Source organism: Lissotriton helveticus, chromosome 2_1, assembly GCF_964261635.1.
Source record: "Lissotriton helveticus chromosome 2_1, aLisHel1.1, whole genome shotgun sequence".
Lineage (NCBI taxonomy): Eukaryota > Metazoa > Chordata > Amphibia > Caudata > Salamandridae > Lissotriton > Lissotriton helveticus.
Window position 1 is genome coordinate 749,664,575 of NC_136059.1, and position 21,659 is coordinate 749,686,233.

Consider the following 21,659-nt stretch of genomic DNA (forward strand, 5'->3'; position numbering starts at 1 on the left):
CAACGCTGACTCGGCACTGACGCTGCAGGTGCAACAGTTTGCTTCTGAATGCGGCGGGTGCTGCGAGTGGTGTCTGGTGTGCGGACGAAGCCGCGAGGGCTCCCCAGACGCGGCAGGAGCCGCGAGTGGTGTCTGGTGTGCGTCCGAAGCCGCGAAGGTCCCCAGAACGCAGCAGGACCCGCGAGTGGTGCTGAGTTTGCGGCTGAAGCTGCGAGGGCTCTCCGGATGAGGCAGGAGCCGTGAGTGGTGCCTGGTGTGCGGCCGAAGCCTCGAGGGACCCTAGAACACGGAGGGAGCCACGAGTGGTGCCTGGTGTGCAGCCGAAGCCGCGAGGATCACCTGAACGTGGAGGGAGCTGAGAGTGGAGCCTGGTATGCGGCCCAAGCCGAGAGGATCACCTGAACACGGAGGGAGCTCAGGGGAGCCTGGTGTGCGGCCGAATCCGCGAGGGACCCTAGAACACGGAGGGAGCCGCGAGTGGTGCCTGGTGTGCAGCCGAAGCCGCGAGGATCACCTGAACGTGGAGGGAGCTGAGAGTGGAGCCTGGTGTGCGGCCCAAGCCGAGAGGATCACCTGAACACGGAGGGAGCTCAGGGGAGCCTGGTGTGCGGCCGAATCCGCGAGGGACCCCAAATTGCGGCAGGAGGTCTTGTCTACGGTAAAGGCCACAAGTGATACTCCCTCCTGTGTAAGGTGATAACAAACGCATCTGATTGTTAGTGACCCTTTACCCTCAGTGGAGCGGCAATACATTTTGATAATAGTAGTGCAGCAGAGCAGAGCAAGGATCCCGTGAAGACGCTATGAGGAGCTGCGTGGGATTTGAAGAGATATTATGAGTACAAGAGCTGATGGTCATTGTGAAGAAAGGGTGGCGGTGGATGAAGCCTAACACTGGCACCTCCCTATAATCTCATCTAAGTGGCCATCTATATTTACTATAGTGTCTTTCAAGGCCTGGGTTGTGTCCTAAAAGCCTTATTTGGAAACAGGCTTTAAATTAACAGGATCTCTCAGCAGCAGGACTAACCAGCGGTATAAGTATTAAAATATTCAACTAACTAATGACTGGTAACTAATGTCTGATGTCTGTGGGATTTGTATAATTGCATAAGAAACTGTTAGTTAGGGAGCGGGAACTTGGCGCTAGGTTCGGTTTTGCATGAGCGGAGCACCGGCTAACTGGCGCTTTGAGTTTAACTTCCCTGGCTGTGTTGACTGGAATTGGACAAGGGAATCTTTTCTAAAGCTGGATCAAAAGTAGGGTCAGCAGATTAAGTGCACGGCTGGCCACGATCCACCAGGTAATACCTCTTTGGCATAACCAGGACGACTGAAATTTCAACTAAAATAATACTAAGGGCCAGATGTAGGTCGCCAATTACCGGTCGGTAACGGCCGATTTCGGCCGTTACCGACCGGTAATTGGTTTTTGAGATGTAGGGGGCCCGAATTTTACCGAATCTTTGAATTTACCAATTCGGTAAATTTACAGATTCGGTAAAATACCGACTCGGTATATTTACTGAATCGGTAATGCCAGATGTAGGTGGCACTTAAAATAGTGCCACAGGCCCTTAAGAATTTGTTATTTACCATGAAATACTATCTCATGGTAAATAACGAATTCCTGTGTACATGCACATCTGTGCATGTACACCTGTGCCATGTGGCACACATACATGCCCTAAGGGAATGTATGTGTGTCACATTGCACACAAGCCAGAATCAGGGGTGCAACAGGGTGTCAAAGTGACACCCTGTCCCCCTTGTAAATTCGGTAATTTTACCGAATCGGTATTTACTGATTCGGTAATTGACATTGATTCCTATGGGCCTCAAGGCCCATAGGAATTACCGATTCGGTAATTACCGAATCTTACCGATTCGGTAATTGATTCGGTAAATATACCTACATCCCGATTGCCAGTTCTTAAATGACGAATCGGGATGATTCGGTATTTAAGAATCGGTAATCGGGGATTACCTACATCTGGCCCTAAGTGATCTTTTGCACTCTAATGTCCTATAAAAAATTAAGATCAAGAACCATCTTTATGAAGAGGATGGGAACAGAAGAGGCAATTAGAAAGAGCACTAGTAAGACAATATGAGCCAGAAAGTCTGTAGCAAGCCCTGGAATAAAAAAGTATTTTGCAAAACTAAACCTAGATGAACAGGGGCAATTACAAAAATACCATCAGATAATCCAGCAAGAAAAAAAGGGAATAATGAGGCGGGAAAGGATGGAATACAAATCATCAATCAAACCCAAATCCAAAATCAAAGAACACCAGAGGTCCCCCAAAAAAGTACCTTAATAGACCTGGAGGAGTCAATTCCGAACTTTACTGTATTGGAATTAATAATACCGGAATCATTCAAAATACAACAATCTCAAGAGTATAACATCACCTGTACAGATATTAACATCAAAGATCTGATATTTCACATGGAGCCCAAAAGGAGACACAGAATATTCAGAATAGTACTCCACAAAAACCATCCGATCTAGAGGGATTCCTTGAAAAATCACCAGATCTTTCTCTTTTTAAAAATACAGGACTCTCGAACAATTACACCCCAGTATCCAAATCTCTGTTTACTCTGCAATGCATCCTGGAATCAGTTCTCACTCATTAAGGGAACATATTGGAAAATTCAGATCAAATGCTTGGAAGAGCAATTAAAATCAACATTAATAGCAGGAGTTTGTGGTAAATGTAAAGGGGAAAATTCTCTCAATCCAAAAGTTGAAATAATAAAAGCTCTTTCCCCACTGAAGAAAGAAACTGCAACACAAACCAGAAGGAAATTATCTAAGGAATCTAAGGACAAACAGTATTATAACCAGATATATTCACTCAGAAAACTTTTCAAGGAGGATACCAAATCAGAGACACACCAACCGCTTGTAGCATATTATCCCATTTTTACAAAAAGCCAACCCAAATTGACTTTGAGCAGTCCCATAATATCACATTTTAAAGCAACTGCTGAGACTGAGTTATCAAATTCAAAATAGTCTTTATTCGATATATTTCAATCATGAAAGACATTCTACAATTAAAAGAAAGAATAATTGTTTGTTTGTTTTTTTGATACCCCACCCACAATCCCACAAAAAAACAGGTCCATGATGAGTTATTTCACATACACACATATAAAGAAAAGAAAAGAAAAAAAAAACAAGGTAAAATAGATAACACACTATCTCATCCTATTTACATTTTTACAAGATCATAAGTTAAGCCTATTTTAAAAAAGACATTTAAAAAGACATTTATAAAAACTGGTATAAAAACAATTTCATCAGTACCAAAATACAAATTGACAGTAACTAGAGTAATGTACATAGTTAATGCCTTATTAATGTAATATGCAGAATTAGTTAGCAACAATTAAATAGCAGCACATGATAACTTTCCCATAATTACTCCAAGCTAATTTTCCGTGTACGTATAATCCATGTCCAATGCAAAAATTTTGACATAGCTATGACTACCGGCTGAGATGTATTAGTTCTTAGGACCCTAACAGCCTCAATTGCGGTTTTTAAGCCCAGCTGGGCACAGATCGGTTTTAGCCATGTCCGTCTGGGGACGCAATATTCGGGGCAAGCAAACAACACATGAGCGATATTTTCATTTTGATCAGGGCAAAAGGGACACCTTAAGGTTTGGCTCTTATTCCATTTCCCCGTTAGGGCATTTAAAGGTAAAGTCCCCACCCTCAATTGATGGTACCTTTTCCTATCCCCTGGCACAGTAATCCAGTCCCAGTAAGGTTCTAGGGCAGGTGCATGCTTAAGTTCTAGAAAATCGTTTGTAAAAGATCGATCAATACGATTTCTAAAACACTTCATTTCAATCATGCTCAAGTATATATCCCGAAGTACCTTTTTTGGTGGAAATGCATTATTAACAGGATCGTCCCAGAGGTGGGATAGTCCCATCGCCCTATAGATGCTTCTTACATCTCTTAACCAGATTATTTTACGCCCTTTATCCAGGGTTCGTATCTCTGAGAAGCCTTGAGCATACTGTGATAGCTCTGGAGTTACCCAGAGCCTTCTCCAGTAGGCTACTGATCTATATCTTGCCATATCCTCAAAGCTATGAAAGCCCAAATCATATTTTAGTGGTATTAGAGGTGATGACATTGGTAGCCCAGTAATGTTGCGAAGAAATCTATTCTGTGCCACGATCAACTTCGCAAGATTACTTGGCCAGACTGAGTTATCTAATAATGCCACACAGGGCCCAGAAAGTACAAATAGCAAAAGAAAACAAAAGCAGTCTAAATTGAAAAGGAGAAAGGCGTTAAGAAGAATTGAGAAAAAGAAAGCCCGTAAAACAAGATTCCAGAACAATCGCCCTTCACCAATCGGACTACTAGATAAAGAGGAAAGGGCAGAAATGCCCCAGAACCTGAATGTAAAACAGCAGAAGTCGCCAGTGAAAATCCAAAGAGTAAATTCTAACCAACCTAACAAACTTAATCCAAAGGCAACACATTTCTTATTAGTAGGTCATGGACCTACGACTCAGGCATTAAGAGATATCCCAAAAAGAACTTTTACTATCCTGAAAAAGTACCCACAAGTAGAGGAGATCAGGCCTATCCATCTGGAAATCACAGAATTATTCCCTTCAGGTGAAGCTCCACTTAATCGCGACCAAATTATCAGTCTGCTTCGAAAGATTCAGCCGTTACAATCCTTAGCGAGAAACTAAATAAAATTAGTTACGTTCCCGGAAAAAACTAAAACAACAACAGCGATTGTAGAATTCTGGTCTCCAGTGATACCAGGAATTATATTAAAGGAGAGTGAGATTCTCCACAAATACGGCTATGATTTGACCCCAGTATTGAATCACGAAGTCCAAAAGATACAAATAACAGAAGAATCGCTCAAGATGCAGCGACTGAATACCACCATGAACAACCCCCCCAGACCATGACGCAGAAAACATATTTGTTTCCATAAAGAATGACAACAGAGAAATTTGGAGTAAAAATACTCCTAACAGGGAAACAACAAAGAGGGATCATTCATGGGCTTGGATCTCGGAGACCCTGAACAGCAACAAACAAGTTAAGGATAACAAATCTTCCGTTTAGCACAGGCTTGGCGATCTCCTCTTGGAATAATGCAGGGACAACTCAAGAAAAGATGGCTGAAATAACAAAAAATTGTCCAGCAATAGTGGCCCTGCAAGAAACTTGCTCTACACTAAATTTCGATCAAGAAAAATAGTATGTATATGATATTCCCGCAGAGCAGGTTGATCGGGGACATGCGAAAGGTGGGATAGCGATTTTGCTTAATGAAGATCACAAATGGGCCCAAGAAATAATTCCACCTAACTCAAGGAACCATCAATGTATCAAGATTAAGTTCGGGATAAATCCTCTAGAAGCTCTAAAAGATCTATTAATTTGAAATGTTTATATCCCCCCGGAGCAAAAATGGATGTACTTGCTTTAGTAATCCTAGAAGACATCAAAAAAACAGTTGAAAAACAAGGCTATCCATCACTGGGAAAATGTCAAATGAAGTACTTCTAAAATGGGCAAACTGTCTCAAAGAAGAGGCCCTGGGAATCTCCATTCCATTATTTCCTAAAGAAAACAAAGCGGATAAAAGAGGGAAAATCCTAGTAGCATCACTGCCAATGTTAAGTGGAATAATACTAAATGGCAATGTAGAAGGAGACATTCCCGCCTCAAATACAAGACAAGGAAACTATAGTTCCTCACTCTTGAACTAAATGATCTGTAGCTTTGATTTGCTTGGAACAGTTTTACAACTCAAAATTAATTTTGTTCATGGCAGTGACCATGCTATACTACAAGCAAATACAGAGTGGAAGACACAACTTTCCTTGTCAATTCACATTATGTATAGTCATAGCACAGTTTTGGTAAATCAGACCCAAAGACAGATTAATTGGAATTCAGCTACACTCAACAAAATTATTTCCATAATCGATTCAACGCAATTATTGCAAGTAATTCACTCCACAAATCCGATAATAAACTTCGAAATGGCTATCAAAAAGTTAATACAAAAACTACAGGAAAAGTTGATTCGATGGAGAACAACAAGGAATCAAAACAAAACAACAAAATTAGCTACTAATACAAAACAATTAAATAAATTGATAAGATCACAGTTTCTAGAAAAGTCAGTATCTAAACAGCTAGAAATTAACAAATTGAAAAATCAACATAGGAGAGAAAAAGAAAAAAATAAGAGAATAACCCAGGATAAAAACTGGGTAGATATGCAGATAGCAGCAAAACAAAATAACCAACGTGCCTATTGGAATATAATCGCTAAAGAAACGGGCACGAAAAAAGCATTACAAGCTTTCCCGGTGCTTCCGACAGAATGGGAATTATACCTTGAATTAAATTGAAATTGAATTGAAAGTGAGTTTGTAGAGCGCGTAGCTACCCGTGGGTGTCCCAGTGCTTGACTCGTGAGATTGTACAGGGATCAGAGTGACCTAGGGGAACAGCCGGGTTTTTAGAAGCCTGCGGAATTTTAGTAGATTGGGCTCCCCCGGATGCTAAGGGGTAGGGAGTTCCAAAGCTTGGAGGCGTTGTATGAAAATAGGCGCCCCCCTGATCGTTCTCTCTTGATTCTGGGAATGCTTGCCAGGGAGAGGAAGTCGGATCTTAGCTTCCTGTTAGCTTTGTATGGTTTGACAAGGGATCTCAGGATTGGGGGTGCCTTGTCTTGAAACATTTTGTGTGTGATGCAGAGGGTTTTGAAAGTGATTCTTTTGGGGATTGGGAGCCAGTGTAGGGAGGTTAGGGCGGGTTTTGCAGAGCATCGGTGTTTTGTGCCTGTTAGCAGCCTGGCTGTTGCGTTCTAGACGTGTTGGAGTTTGTTGATGACCGATTTCGGAGCGCCTAGGTATAGGGCGTTTCTGTAGTCAAGTCTGGCCATGATAAGGCCCTGGATGAGGAATTTCCTGGAGTGAGGGTGTAGAAGGGGAAGGATTTTGCGTGCTGTGCATAAAAGGCCAAAGCAGGTTCCAGCCGTTTTCCTCGCTTGTGTTTGGAAGTTAAGGTGTTGGTCCAGCCAAACACCTAGGCTCATTATTTCTTTTTTTGGGTTGGGGGTTAGTCCCATGCAAGATGGCCACAGGAGGTTGGCAGGGAGTTTGGATTGATTGCCTAGCAATAGGATCTCTGACGTCTCCTGGTTAAGTTTAAGGAGAGATTCGCCCATTCACTTAGAGATGTTTTTGAGGCACGAGGATAAGTTTTCCTGGCAATGGGCCATCTGGTTTAGGGAGGCCACGAGTTGGGTGTCGTCAGCATACATAATTAAGTTTATGCCAAAGGGGGCTACAATTTCCTCCAGAGGGGACATGTATATGTTAAAAAGTGTGGGGCTCAGGGACGAGCCCTGGAGGACCCCACATTGGAGAGGAACAGCTCTGGATCGTATGTTTCCTTCGGCGACCTCAAATGTTCTGTGTTCTAAGAAGGATTTGAGCCAGGACAGGGCGAAACCAGTGACTCCAGTTCTGCTAAGACGATGGATGAGGATGGCATGGTCCACCGTGTCGAAGGCAACACTGAGGTCCAGGAGGATCACTGCCGCTGATCCCCCTGCATCCAAGATCGTTCTTGCTTCTTCAACCACTGGTAACAGGGTGGTGTCAGTGTCCTGTCCTGTCCAGAATCCTGTCTGAGCAGGGTGTGGTAGTCCGTTGGATTCAAGGAAGGAGGAGAGCTATTGGTTGACGAATTTCTCTGCCACCTTGCTTATTCCAGGTAGAAGAGAAGTGGGTCGGTAATTACCCAGCTCTAAGGTGTCAAGGTGAGATTTTTTTAGCAGTGCTCTGACTGTGGCCCATTTCCAGTTAGGGGGAACGATGCCTTTTTCTAGGGAAGAGTTTATTAGTTTGGTAATGAGGGGGGACACGGTGGGTGTCACTAATTTTAGTTTGTTGAGGGGTGCAGGGTCAGTAGGGGAGCCACTCTTGATGGAATTTAAGATGGTGGGGAGTGTCACCTATGTTAGGGAAGAGAAGGAGTCCAGGCGGGGGGCAGTGAATGAGGGTATTGGGGGGGAGATCAGGGAGGATGTTGGAGTGGGGAGAGTATTTAGGATGTTTTGGATTTTAGTAGAGAAAAATTCAGCCAGTTTGTTGCATCTTTGGCCTGAGGGGTCATTAGCAGGTTGTTGGTCAGGGACTTTCATCAGTGTCCTGATGATGCGAAATGTTTCCCTAGATGAGTTGGCCGAAGCCTGGATTTTGTCTTCAAAGAAGGCCGCGTGGGTGCTTTTTAAGCTGGCTTTGTAGGATCTCATGACTGACTTATATTCGACTTTTTTCTTGTTGGACCAGTCCTTCCTCCATAAGCGATCAAGTTTTTTACATTGTTTTTTTAGGTCGCTTAGTTCAGGGGTAAACCAGGGGGATTTAAAGGTTCCCTTTTTGATGGGGAGAGTTTTTCTTGGCAGGGCTAGATCTAGTGACTTCTCGATACAGGTGGAGAATTGCTCGTCGGCTAAGGCTGGATTTGGTTTGAGTATTGGTGTTGAGGCTTCGAGTTGGAATTTCCAGTCTTCAACGACTAGTTTTGACCAAGGGCGGGATGGAGGGCGGGGAAGAGGTCTGCAAGGGGGTTCAGTGCGGATTTGCCAGTTGAATGCGATTAGGCAGTGATCTGACCAGGGGATGGGGGGGGGTTTGTCTGTGCATAGCTCGGAGATGTTTGAAAAGATGGGATCGAGGAGATGGCCTTTAGCATGAGTGGGCAGGTGGCTTTTCAGGTGGAGGTGGTAAAAAGCTAAGTCCAGCGTTAAATCTCCCGCCACTTTGTCTGCTGGGTCATCGAAGTGGAGGTTTAAGTCTCCCAGTACAGTGAAGTTGGGAGATGAACAGGCCAGGGAGATGGTGGCTTCCTTCAAGGAGCTACAGAACTGTCCCTGGAGATTTGGATGGCAAAGTAGGCGTTTTCACAGTCCAGGATAGGGCTGTCTAGAAGACTACAGGAGAGGTTGTTTTTGAAAATACCTGCAAATCCCCCACCTATTCCGGATAGCCTGTCGTGGTGTGTGATTGAGTAGCCTGGCGGGAGGGTTTCGACAATGTCGGGCTCTGAGGTTGGGGATAGCCAGGTTTCTGTCAGGAACAGAACCTCTAGTTCTCTATCTTGGAGGAGCATATTTATTTCCACACAGTGTTTAGGAAGGGACCTACAGTTAAGTAGGGCCATTTTGATTGTCCGCTCAGTGGGCGGTGGAGATGTATTTGGTGGTTTTAGGGAGTAGGATCAATGGGTGCAATTGCTTTGCCGCTCTTCCATGGAGAGCGAGTGGAGGCATGATGTGTGGGTGGCCTGTCTGAGTTGGAGGAGTGTCTCGCCAGTGTAACAAGTGGGAGCTAGTGGGGGGCAGGGATTCCTGACCCTTGGCCCGGTCTGGCGCGGACGGGCGCAGACGGGCTTACATTTGGCGATCCTTGCCAATCTATATAAACTAAATACTAATTCAGAAATGATTAAGAATTTTGCTAGAAATCCAGAAATAATATTCTCAAATATCGGAGCATCTAGTCCTTTATCAATTGAGCGGTAGCCAGACATAATATCGAAATTTTAATATGTAAAAAAAATGATATTTGTGTAAGAAAATTCTATATTGACAAATTTAAAAATATAAAATGTAGGTATTTTATAAAAAATGTAATACAATTTTAATATTAATTTTTAAAAATGTGTAAATAATATATATGAATAATTTGTTAAAATTATTAATATGTGTAAAAATATGAAAATTAATGAAATAATATTTTATGAATACATAAAAAAAATTATTTTTAGGAGCGAGTTATTGTTTTTATAGGGGATAAGGATGGGGAGTCATTTAAAAAAAATCAAAATATAAATAATTAGTACAATTAAATCCTATATTTACAATATTGATAAAAACATTATTTGTAGCATAATTTATAAGTAATATTTAATAAGTATTTAATTTAAATTAATAATATGTATAAACATTTTTTTTATTAAAACATTGATTATATATTTTTAGGAGTGTGTTATTGGGTTTATAGGGGATAAGGGTGGGGATTGTTTTAAAAATATTTATTTAGAACATTAATAGTTAATAAATTGTGAAATATATTTACAAACATTTAAATTAAAAAAAATAATTCAAAAAGATAATTGAAATTTCAAATTTTATTTTTAAAATATAAATTAAATTTGTTTTTCATTGTAGTAGTGGCTAATTTAGTTTTAGGTGATTAGGCTGGGGGAGTAATTTGATTTATAAATTTAAATAAATAATTAACAAATATAGAAAATGTAATTTGAAGAAATTCTAAATTTACATTTTTTAAAACATTTGTAAATACATTTTCAATTTTTAATTAAAATTTCTATAATTATTTTTAAATTTATAAGTTTATTAGCTTGATCTTGGCTGTATATGGAATAATTGTGGGTAGTTTTTTTTAAATATTAATTTACTACAAATATTTGTGTCCAGCACCTACTTCTATTTAATTTAGACTGGAGTGGGAATAGTACATTATATTTAATTAGTGTCCAGCACCTATTTCAATTTAATGTAGACTGGAGTGGGAATAGTAAATTATATTTAATTAGTGTTCAGCACCTACTTCAATTTTATGTGGACTGCAGTGGGAATAGTAAATGATATTTAATTATTGTCCAGCACCTACTTACATTTTATGTAGACTGGAGTGGGAATAGCAAATTATATTTAATTAGTGTCCAGCACCAACTTCAATTTTATGTAGACTGGAGTGGGAATAGTAAATTATATTTAATTAGTGTCTAGCACCTACTTCAATGTAATGTAGACTGGAGTGGGAATAGTAAATTATATTTAATTAGTGTCCAGCACCTACTTCAATTTTATGTAGACTGGAGTGGGAATAGTAAATTATATTTAATTATTGTCCAGCACCTACTTCTATTTTATGTAGACTGGAGTGGGAATAGTAAATTATATTTAATTATTGTCCAGCACCTACTTAAATTTCATGTAGACTGGAGTGGGAATAGTAAATTATATTTAATTATTGTCCAGCACCTACTTCTATTTTATGTAGACTGGAGTGGGAATATTACATTATATTTAATTAGTGTCCAGAACCTACTTCAATTTTATGTAGACTGGAGTGGGAATAGTAAATTATATTTAATTAGTGTCCAGCACCTACTTCAATTTTATGTAGACTGGAGTGGGAAAAGTAAATTATATTTAATTAGTGTCCAACACCTACTCCTATTTTATGTAGACTGCAGTGGGAATAGTAAATTATATTTAATTAGTGTCCAGCGCCTACTTCAATTTTATGTAGACTGGAGTAGGAATAGTAAATTATATTTAATTAGTGTCCAGCACCTACTTCAATTTTATGTAGACTGGAGTGGGAATAGTAAATTATATTTAATTAGTGTCCAGCACCTACTTCAATTTTATGTTGACTGGTGTGGGAATAGTAAATTATATTTAATTAGTGTCCAGCACCTAATTCAATTTTATGTAGACTGGAGTGGGAATAGTAAATTATATTTAATTAGTGTCCAGCACCTACTTCAATTTTATGTAGACTGGAGTGGGAATAGTAAATTATATTTAATTAGTGTCCAGCACCTACTTCAATTTAATGTAGACTGGAGTGGGAATAGTAAATTATATTTAATTATTGTCCAGCACCTACTTCTATTTTATGTAGACTGGAGTGGGAATATTAAATTATATTTAATTAGTGTCCAGCACTTACTTCAATTTTATGTTGACTGGAGTGGGAATAGTAAATTATATGTTGCTAGTACATACATTTTTTAAATTAATATTAATATATAAAATATTAATATTAATTATTTAAACCATATATTTGTATACAATTTTATTTTACACAGGTTTATTTATATACAAACTGACATTGGATATCACAAAATGTTGTAATTTTTTATAACATTTCAAATAATATTTTAATAAATATTATTTCTTTTATAATATTTATTTTTACAGTTTTACAACATATTCCACAATTATTTAATACAAGGAAGATTTATTTTTAAATATAGTAGTGATTTTTTGATTATTAAAGGTGAATTTTGAAAGAATAAAGAATATGTTTGTTATATTGGACTATTTTGTTACTTTTGGGTCTTTTATTTTGTAACCAGGTTAGGTCGTTTTGTGTCATTTGGATGGAGAGCAGCTCGCGGTTGGGAGACACTTCACGACGATTAAGGTAAGGTTTCTTTTAAATTTTTCATGTGTGTTTTAATGTATTTTTGAGAGTAGTTTGGTGCTATTTAGTGTTGTTAGATGTAAGTGAGTTGTATTAACGTTTTTGAGATTGTTTATTTACGTGTGGTAACTGCTCGTAGTTTTAGCTTGTTTTAGGCTTGTTTGTAGAGTTACTATATCCATGTTTAAAGTATATGTAGTAGGAATATAATGTTAATACTAATGTTAGTAGTTGTTTATGTGTTGTTTTATGTGGGTGGGAATGTATGTTTTATGTAGTTTTTTTGCAGGTGTTCGCCATATCGGAAAGGAGCGTTTTTTTTAAGGAAGTGTTTGTTAGTTTTATTAACTAATAGATTTTAAACACTTCTTTAAATTTTTTGGTTTTCCAGGAGCGTTTGTTCTATTTTTTAACAATTTTCGGGTTTTTTATGGTTCTTCAAAGGATCTTTGTTGGATGGATTGACGAATTTTGGGACAGTTGTATTTTTTCATTTTTTTTGGGTAAACTTTTCACTAACTGGATTGTTTTGTTGGAGAAGGATTATACTGGATTTGCAAAATGCTTGGTAAGTTAGTTTTATTTTATTACTTGTGGGTGGGTAATGTATTTATGAATAAAGTTCACTTTTATTGCTGTTAATTGTAAGTAATGTGTGCATATATATGTAATTAAATATTATATATATTGCATACATTAAATATTTTTGAAAATAAAGAATTTAATGTTATTTAGATTGTTTAAATTCTATTTTTAGGGACTGGTTTGTTGTTAAGATTTATTTAGAGTAGTGTTTTGGCAATTATGTTTATGTATTCAATGCCTTTTGTGCTAGGATATAACTTTACTTGTTGTTCTAGGTATTTGTGCATTTGCTTGTTTTGTTTAGATGTTTTAGGGACTAGTTCAGTAATGGATTGTTCCATTCAGAACTCTTGGTAGCTTTGTTCTTTTTGTAGTCATTTTACAAAATTTTCAAAACTCGGTTTAGTTCTGCCAGTTGATTGTAGAAAGTCATTGTGCCAACCTTCGTCTGCATTGTTTGTTTTTGATTCACCATTTAAGGTGCTTCTGTAAACGTTCCACCAGGGTATTAGGAATTTAGGGTTTCTTCTGTGGCCATATCTATGGAGTCTGCCTACCCAGGTGTCTTCAAAGTAGTCTAAAAATGGACTTAATGTAGCTTAATTTTGTTTATAAAACGTGCTATCTATTAGAATGTTGTAGTGTTCTGCTACGTCTGTTTCTGGAACATAAGCCAGTGCTATGAGTTTTTTTATTTGATATGCAAAAGATGAGTTTGTTGCATATTCTATGCTTAAAGTTGTCTTTTGTAGATGTCTTCATAGACACTGGTTTAAATGATAATAGCAGCCTTGAATACAGGTATGGGGTGTATTTTTAAGATACTTGAAAGCATTGCTTGCTCAAAATCTAGTATTATTTTTTCAGGGGAATAGTCATTAGTTTTTTGTTTCATTGTATTTAATAATTCCATATATGTGGAATTAGTTTTATTTGGTAGTAGTGCATAAAGTATGTTGCTGTTTTGATATAGCCCATGTATAGTGTATAATTGGAAAAAGGGTTTGGGACAGATGTTAAAAGTCCCATCCTTCATCTAATATTGGCTTTGCTGAAGTTTTATTAAGTTCATATTTGTTCCAAAAATTATAAGTCTTTTATCATTGCTTTCATTGTCGTAAATGATAAATGGTTGTTTGTTTAAAGTTATAATTTGGTTGGCATTTAAATTTATATCGCTATATGTTCTTGGAGGTGGTGTCGTAGTAGTAGTTGTTCTTTTTGTTCGTGCTATAGTTCTTTTTAGTGCAAGAATATTTGGCATCTGTGTTGTTGCTGTTTTTGGAATTTTGGGAATTTCTTCTTTTAATATGACGCTGGTTGGTTTTTGGAAATCTGTGCTTGCCTCTTTTATGTTTTCTAATCCTGTTCTAACTTCTATTTCTGTTATGTTTGGTGGGTGGTTGTGTTCCCTAGTATAAAGTACAGTTGCTTCTCTAGTTGTTGCCCTTCCATAACACTTGTTGGAATAATATTTGCAACATTTATAATTAACTTTCATGCCAAATTGTTTCTCTTGGGTATAAGTGTAACCCATGTAGCAGAGTAATAGCTTTCCTTTTTGGCTGGTTACAAATTCAGCTCCTTCAGTCATTTTGTTGTTTGTTAATCTACAAGAGATATATTTAATAGTTATTTAAAAAGGCAATGTATGTTTTTAAACTAAATAAAAAAACCAATTGTATTGTATATACTTACATTTGTTGGAAATCTGTGTAATATTTTGATATGCTTTATTCTTTAGTTGTGGCCTGTGTTTTTTGATTTTCTTCGATCTGTTAGGAAAAATTACATTTATTTTTATTACTTGATCTTGTATATTGTTTGAGTTTAAGTGCCAATTTTTGCTATAAAGTTGGCAGCAAATAAGTGTAGGAAATTTATAAAAATTTTGGGGCAGATTTATGTTGCCTGACGCATCTCTGCAAATCAGCAGAGATGCGCCAGGAAAGATACGGCAGGCAAGTCTATTCTTGCGCCACCCATGGTGCGCCGCATTTACAATGCGACGCACCATGCGGCAAAAACGGCACTGATGCGTCACGCATCTGTGCCGTAATGGTGGCGCATTGCTGGAGTTGCGTCGCAAGCGCGACACAGCTCCAGCAAGGCTCGGGAGTGCCCTATTTGTCCAATGCTATGTCAAGCCTTCCGCCTGCTTCAAGCAGGCGCAGGGTTTTGACGCAGCATTGGCCTAAAAGTGACTGAGTGAAATCTTGTAGATTTACCTCAGCCCCTTTTAGGAGGCGTTCCTGCGCAGGAACGCCACCCCCTGCGCAGGAACGCCTCCTTATGGTGCAGGGCTTTACAACGTGACACATCTCCTAGATGCGTTATGTTGTAAATAGGGCACATTGTTTGCGCCGCCGTTGCGTCAAATAAAGTGACGCAATTGCGGCGCAAAGAGGCGCAAGGGGCTCATAAATCTGCCCCTTCGAATATACTTACTTTGTTAGTTTTATTTTGGAGTTTTGTTGTCTGTTCTTTCTTAGTAGAGTATTCTGTAGTGCTATCTGAAAATAAAATGTAGATATGTGTTAGAAATGTAAACATGTGTTTTGATTTGTAACATTTTACCAGTTACTTTAGTGCTTGAATATACTTACTTAGTTAGTTGTATCTTTGGTTTTCGGGTTTTTGATCTCTGTTTTTTGTCAGTAGAGTTTTCTGTAGTGGTAGGATAAAATAAAAAGTAGATATGTATCATTAATTAGAACATGTGCTCATTTTTTTTATTTTACCAGTTGCTTTAGTGTTTAACTATACTTACTTTGTTAGTTGTATCTTTGTTTTTGAGATCTGTTGTCTTGTATTTGTCAGTAGAGTATTCTGTAGAGTTAGGAGAAAAATAAAAATGCATATGATTTACTAATTATAACTTGTATTTTATGTAAAAGATTTTACCATTTAGTTAATATTGAGATTATAATTAATTTCTTAGTAGTGTCTTTGGGGCCTATTACGATAGCGGGCGGAAAACCACCCCGCCCGCCATGGAGGCGGATAAACCGGCGGTCAAATTAGGATCGACCGCCACTACAGACCGACCGCGGCGGTAGCGGTGAAAATGAAACCGCCCGACGTGTGCGGTGATGCCAAAACTCCGACCGCGGCGGTCGGAAAAGCAGCGGAAAAGACAAAACCGTCCACAGGGAAAGCGGAGACACCGCACGGGAAATTACGATATCCCCGAGGGTGTCGCGGGCGGAACCGCCGACACCGACCGCCGCGGTCGCAGCCAGGATTGAATGGGAGAATTGGCGGACAAGCAGCAGCAAAGCCACCGCACCGGACGAACATCAAATACATGGCGGTCGATATGAAAGCACCGCAGTGATGCCAAATACTGCATAAACAAAGTAGCCCTGCCCCCAAAATACACAACACACACACACAGATACATAAATTACTCAAACAAATATACAAAACTACAGAACCACACCCACAACACACCTAACAACCACAATCCAATTGGACACACCCACACAGCTGAGTACAAAGCCACCCCCTCCACTCACCACAATCCTTTGCATCTTTCCAGAACAGAAGGCCATACACCACATCTGACAGGAGAGGCAAAAGAGCACACCACACCCACCCACCACCACCATCAACACCACCATCACACCATCACAAACAAACCCCCAGCACACAACACACCTTATCACCACACCCCTGCACCCACACACCCCTGCACCCACAAACACATCAACCCTCACACACCATGACATCACAAAAAATGCCCAAATTCCCCGAGAGTGAGTTGACAGTCATGGTCAACGAGATTGTGAGAGTAGAGCCACAACTATTTGGTAACCTAGTCCAACAGACACCATTAGCCACCAGGACACAAATGTGGGAAAGGATAGTCCAAAGGGTGAATGCAGTTGGGGCCACCCCAAGATCCAAGAAGGAGATCATGAAGCGGTGGTATGATCTCAAGAGGGTTGTCAAGGAGAAGAGGAGCAAGAACTGGACTCTGGCAAACGTGACTGGCAGTGGCCCTCCCATCCCACAGAAGGCATTCACACCATGGGAGGAGAAGGTGCTTGCCATCCTGCTATCTGAGAGTCTCACAGGAGTAGCCGGGGGAGCGGAGGCTGGTAAGTACAGACAAATGTTTAACACCACATTGAGATTTACCTCCTTGCAATACCCAACCACCAATACACTGTCCATCCCTACCCAACATGTAGCCAGCCATTCTGCTGAGGAGGCCTGTATGGGAGAGGAAGGTCAGTACAACAACTCACACCATAGGCCCTGGCCCACAGCCCAGCAGCATGGAGGCCTCCCCCACCCAGGAGCAAGTGTCAGCCATTGCACTGTTTAACAAACAAACTTACAGGTTGGTAGCCATCTTCACTTGGAGGGTGTTTGTGGGTGGGAGGCCTGTACCACTACTCCCAGCATGCCCACTGGCCCACAGCGCTGCAGCATGGAGGCCTCCCCCACCCAGGAGCAAGTGTCAGACATTGCACTGTTTAACAAACAAACTTACAGGTAGGTAGATATCCTCACTTGGAGGGTGTTTGTGGGAGGCAGGGAGGGAGGCCTGTCTCACTGCACCCACCATTCCCCCTGGCCCACAGCCCAGCAGCATGGAGGCCTCCCCCACCCAGGAGCAAGTGTCAGCCATTGCACTGTTTAACAAACAAACTTACAGGTTGGTAGCCATCTTCACTTGGAGGGTGTTTGTGGGTGGGAGGCCTGTACCACTACTCCCAGCATGCCCCCTGGCCCACAGCCCTGCTGCATGGAGGCCTCCCCCACCCAGGAGCAAGTATCAGCCATTGCACTGTTTAACAAACAGACCTACAGGTTGGTAGCCATCTTCACTGGGAGGGTGTGTGATGGGAGGCCTGTACCACTACTCCCAGCATGCCCCCTGGCCCACAGCCCTGCTGCATGGAGGCCTCCCCCACCCAGGAGCAAGTGTCAGCCATTGCACTGTTTAACAAACAAACTTACAGGTTGGTAGCCATCTTCACTTGGAGGGTGTTTGTGGGCGAAAGGCCTGTACCACTACTCCCAGCATGCCCCCTGGCCCACAGCCCTGCAGCATGGAGGCCTCCCCCACCCAGGAGCAAGTGTCAGACATTGCACTGTTTAACAAACAAACTTACAGGTAGGTAGATATCCTCACTTGGAGGGTGTTTGTGGGAGGCAGGGGGGAGGCCTGTCTCACTGCACCCACCATTCCCCCTGGCCCATAGCCCAGCAGCATGGAGGCCTCCCCCACCCAGGAGCAAGTGTCAGCCATTGCACTGTTTAACAAACAAACTTACAGGTTGGTAGCCATCTTCACTTGGAGGGTGTTTGTGGGTGGGAGGCCTGTACCACTACTCCCAGCATGCCCCCTGGCCCACAGCCCTGCTGCATGGAGGCCTCCCCCACCCAGGAGCAAGTATCAGCCATTGCACTGTTTAACAAACAGACCTACAGGTTGGTAGCCATCTTCACTGGGAGGGTGTGTGATGGGAGGCCTGTACCACTACTCCCAGCATGCCCCCTGGCCCACAGCCCTGCTGCATGGAGGCCTCCCCCACCCATGAGCAAGTGTCAGCCATTGCACTGTTTAACAAACAAACTTACAGGTTGGTAGCCATCTTCACTTGGAGGGTGTTTGTGGGTGGGAGGCCTGTACCACTACTCCCAGCATGCCCCCTGGCCCACAGCCCTGCTGCATGGAGGCCTCCCCCACCCAGGAGCAAGTGTCAGCCATTGCACTGTTTAACAAACAAACTTACAGGTTGGTAGCGATCTTCACTTGGAGGGTGTTTGTGGGTGGGAGGCCGGTACCACTACTCCCAGCATGCCCCCTGGCCCACAGCCCTGCAGCATGGAGGCCTCCCCCACCCAGGAGCAAGTGTCAGACATTGCACTGTTTAACAAACAAACTTACAGGTAGGTAGATATCCTCACTTGGAGGGTGTTTGTGGGAGGCAGGGAGGGAGGCCTGTCTCACTGTACCCACCATTCCCCCTGGCCCACAGCCCAGCAGCATGGAGGCCTCCCCCACCCAGGAGCAAGTGTCAGCCATTGCACTGTTTAACAAACAAACTTACAGGTTGGTAGCCATCTTCACTTGGAGGGTGTTTGTGGGTGGGAGGCCTGTACCACTACTCCCAGCATGGCCCCTGGCCCACAGCCCTGCTGCATGGAGGCCTCCCCCACCCACGAGCAAGTGTCAGCATTGCACTGTTTAACAAACAAACTAATAGGTAGGTAGCTATCCTCACTTGGAGGGTGTTTGTGGGTGGGAGGCCTGTACCACTACTCCCAGCATGCCTCCTGGCCCACAACCCAGCAGCATGGAGGCCTCCCCCACCCAGGAGCAAGTGTCAGACATTGCACTGTTTAACAAACAAACTTACAGGTAGTTAGATATCCTCACTTGGAGGGTGTTTGTGGGAGACAGGGAGGGAGGCCTGTCTCACTGCACGCACCATTCCCCCTGGCCCACAGCCCACCAGCATGGAGGCCTCCCCCACCCAGGAGCAAGTGTCAGCCGTTGCACTGTTTAACAAACAGACCTACAGGTTGGTAGCCATCTTCACTGGGAGGGTGTGTGATGGGAGGCATGTACCACTATTCCCAGTATGCCCCCTCGCCCACAGCCCTGCTGCATGGAGGCCTCCCCCACCCAAGAGCAAGTGTCAGACATTGCACCATGCACACTCACCTTACAGGTATGTAACAACTGTAATTCTTCATGAAGTGTGTGTAGAAATCAAATAACTATTGGACGCAATGCATAGACATTCAACCTGCATGACTCCATGATGTCACTCTGCACTATGAAATGTAACACTGTGTTGCCATGAATTGTCCAACTGATGACAGCATATATAACTAGTGTACAGACAGATGATGATATGCAGATGACACAAACACTGACCACTCCCCATCTACTCCACAGATGATGAAGAACTCACTGCTGGGGACCACACCAATGACCAGCAGAGCCAGTCTCCACCTCCGGCACATGGACTCACAGATGCGGACTCCCAGGACAGTTTGGATGATGAGCTCCAGCCCGGCCCATCTGGTGTGCCACAGACCCAGAGGTCCCAGGCTCCCATCCTCGTCAACACCACCTCTGCTGCAACAACAACGCAGCAGACCCCTGCTGTCACGGCCTCTGCCTCCACCGCAACCACCACCGCAGCCACTGCCACCAACACCACCACTACCACCAGTACCACCTGCAGCACCCTCCCTGTCCCTAGGGATGACCAGCCCAGAGCAACACCTGTGGAGGGCAGGGAGGCAGTGCGTGGCGCACCAGTGGCGAGGGAAGAGGTCCGTGGCAGCAGAGCAGGTGGGAGGGCCAGGGTAAACACCAGACCTCGGGAGGAGTGGACACCATCCCTGGACTACTTCACCAGAGTTTTGGAGGCCTACCAAGAGGTCCAGGAACAAAGTGGCCGGTCGGATGAACTATTAAGGGAGCTCATCCTGCTGATGAGGTCCATCGATAACCGCCTGGGACAGATGGTGGACCTCATGGGCTAGCAAGTGGTGTTGCAGAGGGACAGGCCTGTGTCCCAACCACCACCTCCGTCCCCTCCTGTTATGCAGCAGGATGACAGTCCACCATCCTCCCCTGCGCCAACAGAGAGGGGCGAGTCCTCTGACGCCGCTGGCCATTCAGCAGGCCCCCCACCGCCAAAAAGATCTAGGGGGCGTCCAAAGAAGAGCCTGGGAGTCTCTGGAGGCAAAGCACCTGCCACACGCCAGTCACAGAGCCAGCCGTGAAGACAACCCTCTCCCCAACTGCATTCACTGTTTGGACTGTCTTTCCCCACATTGCCTTGGCAATGGCACCTGTCTGTTGGACTGGGTCACCACATCCATGTGGTGTCTACTCTTGCATCTCTGCGACCATGACTGTCAACTCACTGCTCATTCCCCACATTCCTGCAAATATTCCCGCACAATTCACATGTCCACTCCGAAAATAAAATACCTGACACTCCAGATTTTGTGTAGTGAATTCTTTACTACAGTATTAACATTGTTGATAATGTCCATGATGTGTAAACATGATGTACAGTATGCAGGGCAGGAACACTCTGTAGCACCTAGGGAGACACAACAGAACTACAGTCACTGGTCTCACCGTGGCAACACACACAGATCACTGCTCCAAAAATATCCAAAATATCACAGGCATACTACACATTGTCTAGCAGATACGCACAAATACGGTCCAGCATACATCTCCGTACGTAACGTCAATTCCACCAATACCATACATAGGTGACAGAACATGTGGCTATCGGGAACATCTGCGCATATCCATTCACAACAAAACCAACCACACCAGACTATGTACACGTTGTAACTCGTCACACACCTTCAAGTGAAGTAGCGTTGGATTAGCTGCTGGCGTAGGTCAACTCCTTCCTCCTCTCCACTGTCCTCATCACTGGATTCTGGTCCCTGAGCAGGTTATGGCCTTGGTTCCTCACCATCGTCCAGGAGCAGGGGGACCCCCTTGTGGATGGCCAGGTTGTGCAGCATACAGCATGCCACAACGATCTTGCACACCTTCCCAGGCGAGTATGCGAGTGCGCCTACGGTCCTGTCAAGGCACCGGAATCTTGACTTCAGCAGGCCGAAAGTACGCTCGATTACCCGTCGTGTCCTGCCATGGGCCTCATTGTAGCGGATGTCTGCTGGTGTTCGGGGATTCCGGAGTGGGCTCAACAGCCATGGCCAACTGGGATATGCAGAGTCACCTGTGAATGATAAACACCCATTGCAATGTTGTACGGCCACAGTAAAGCCAGTGAC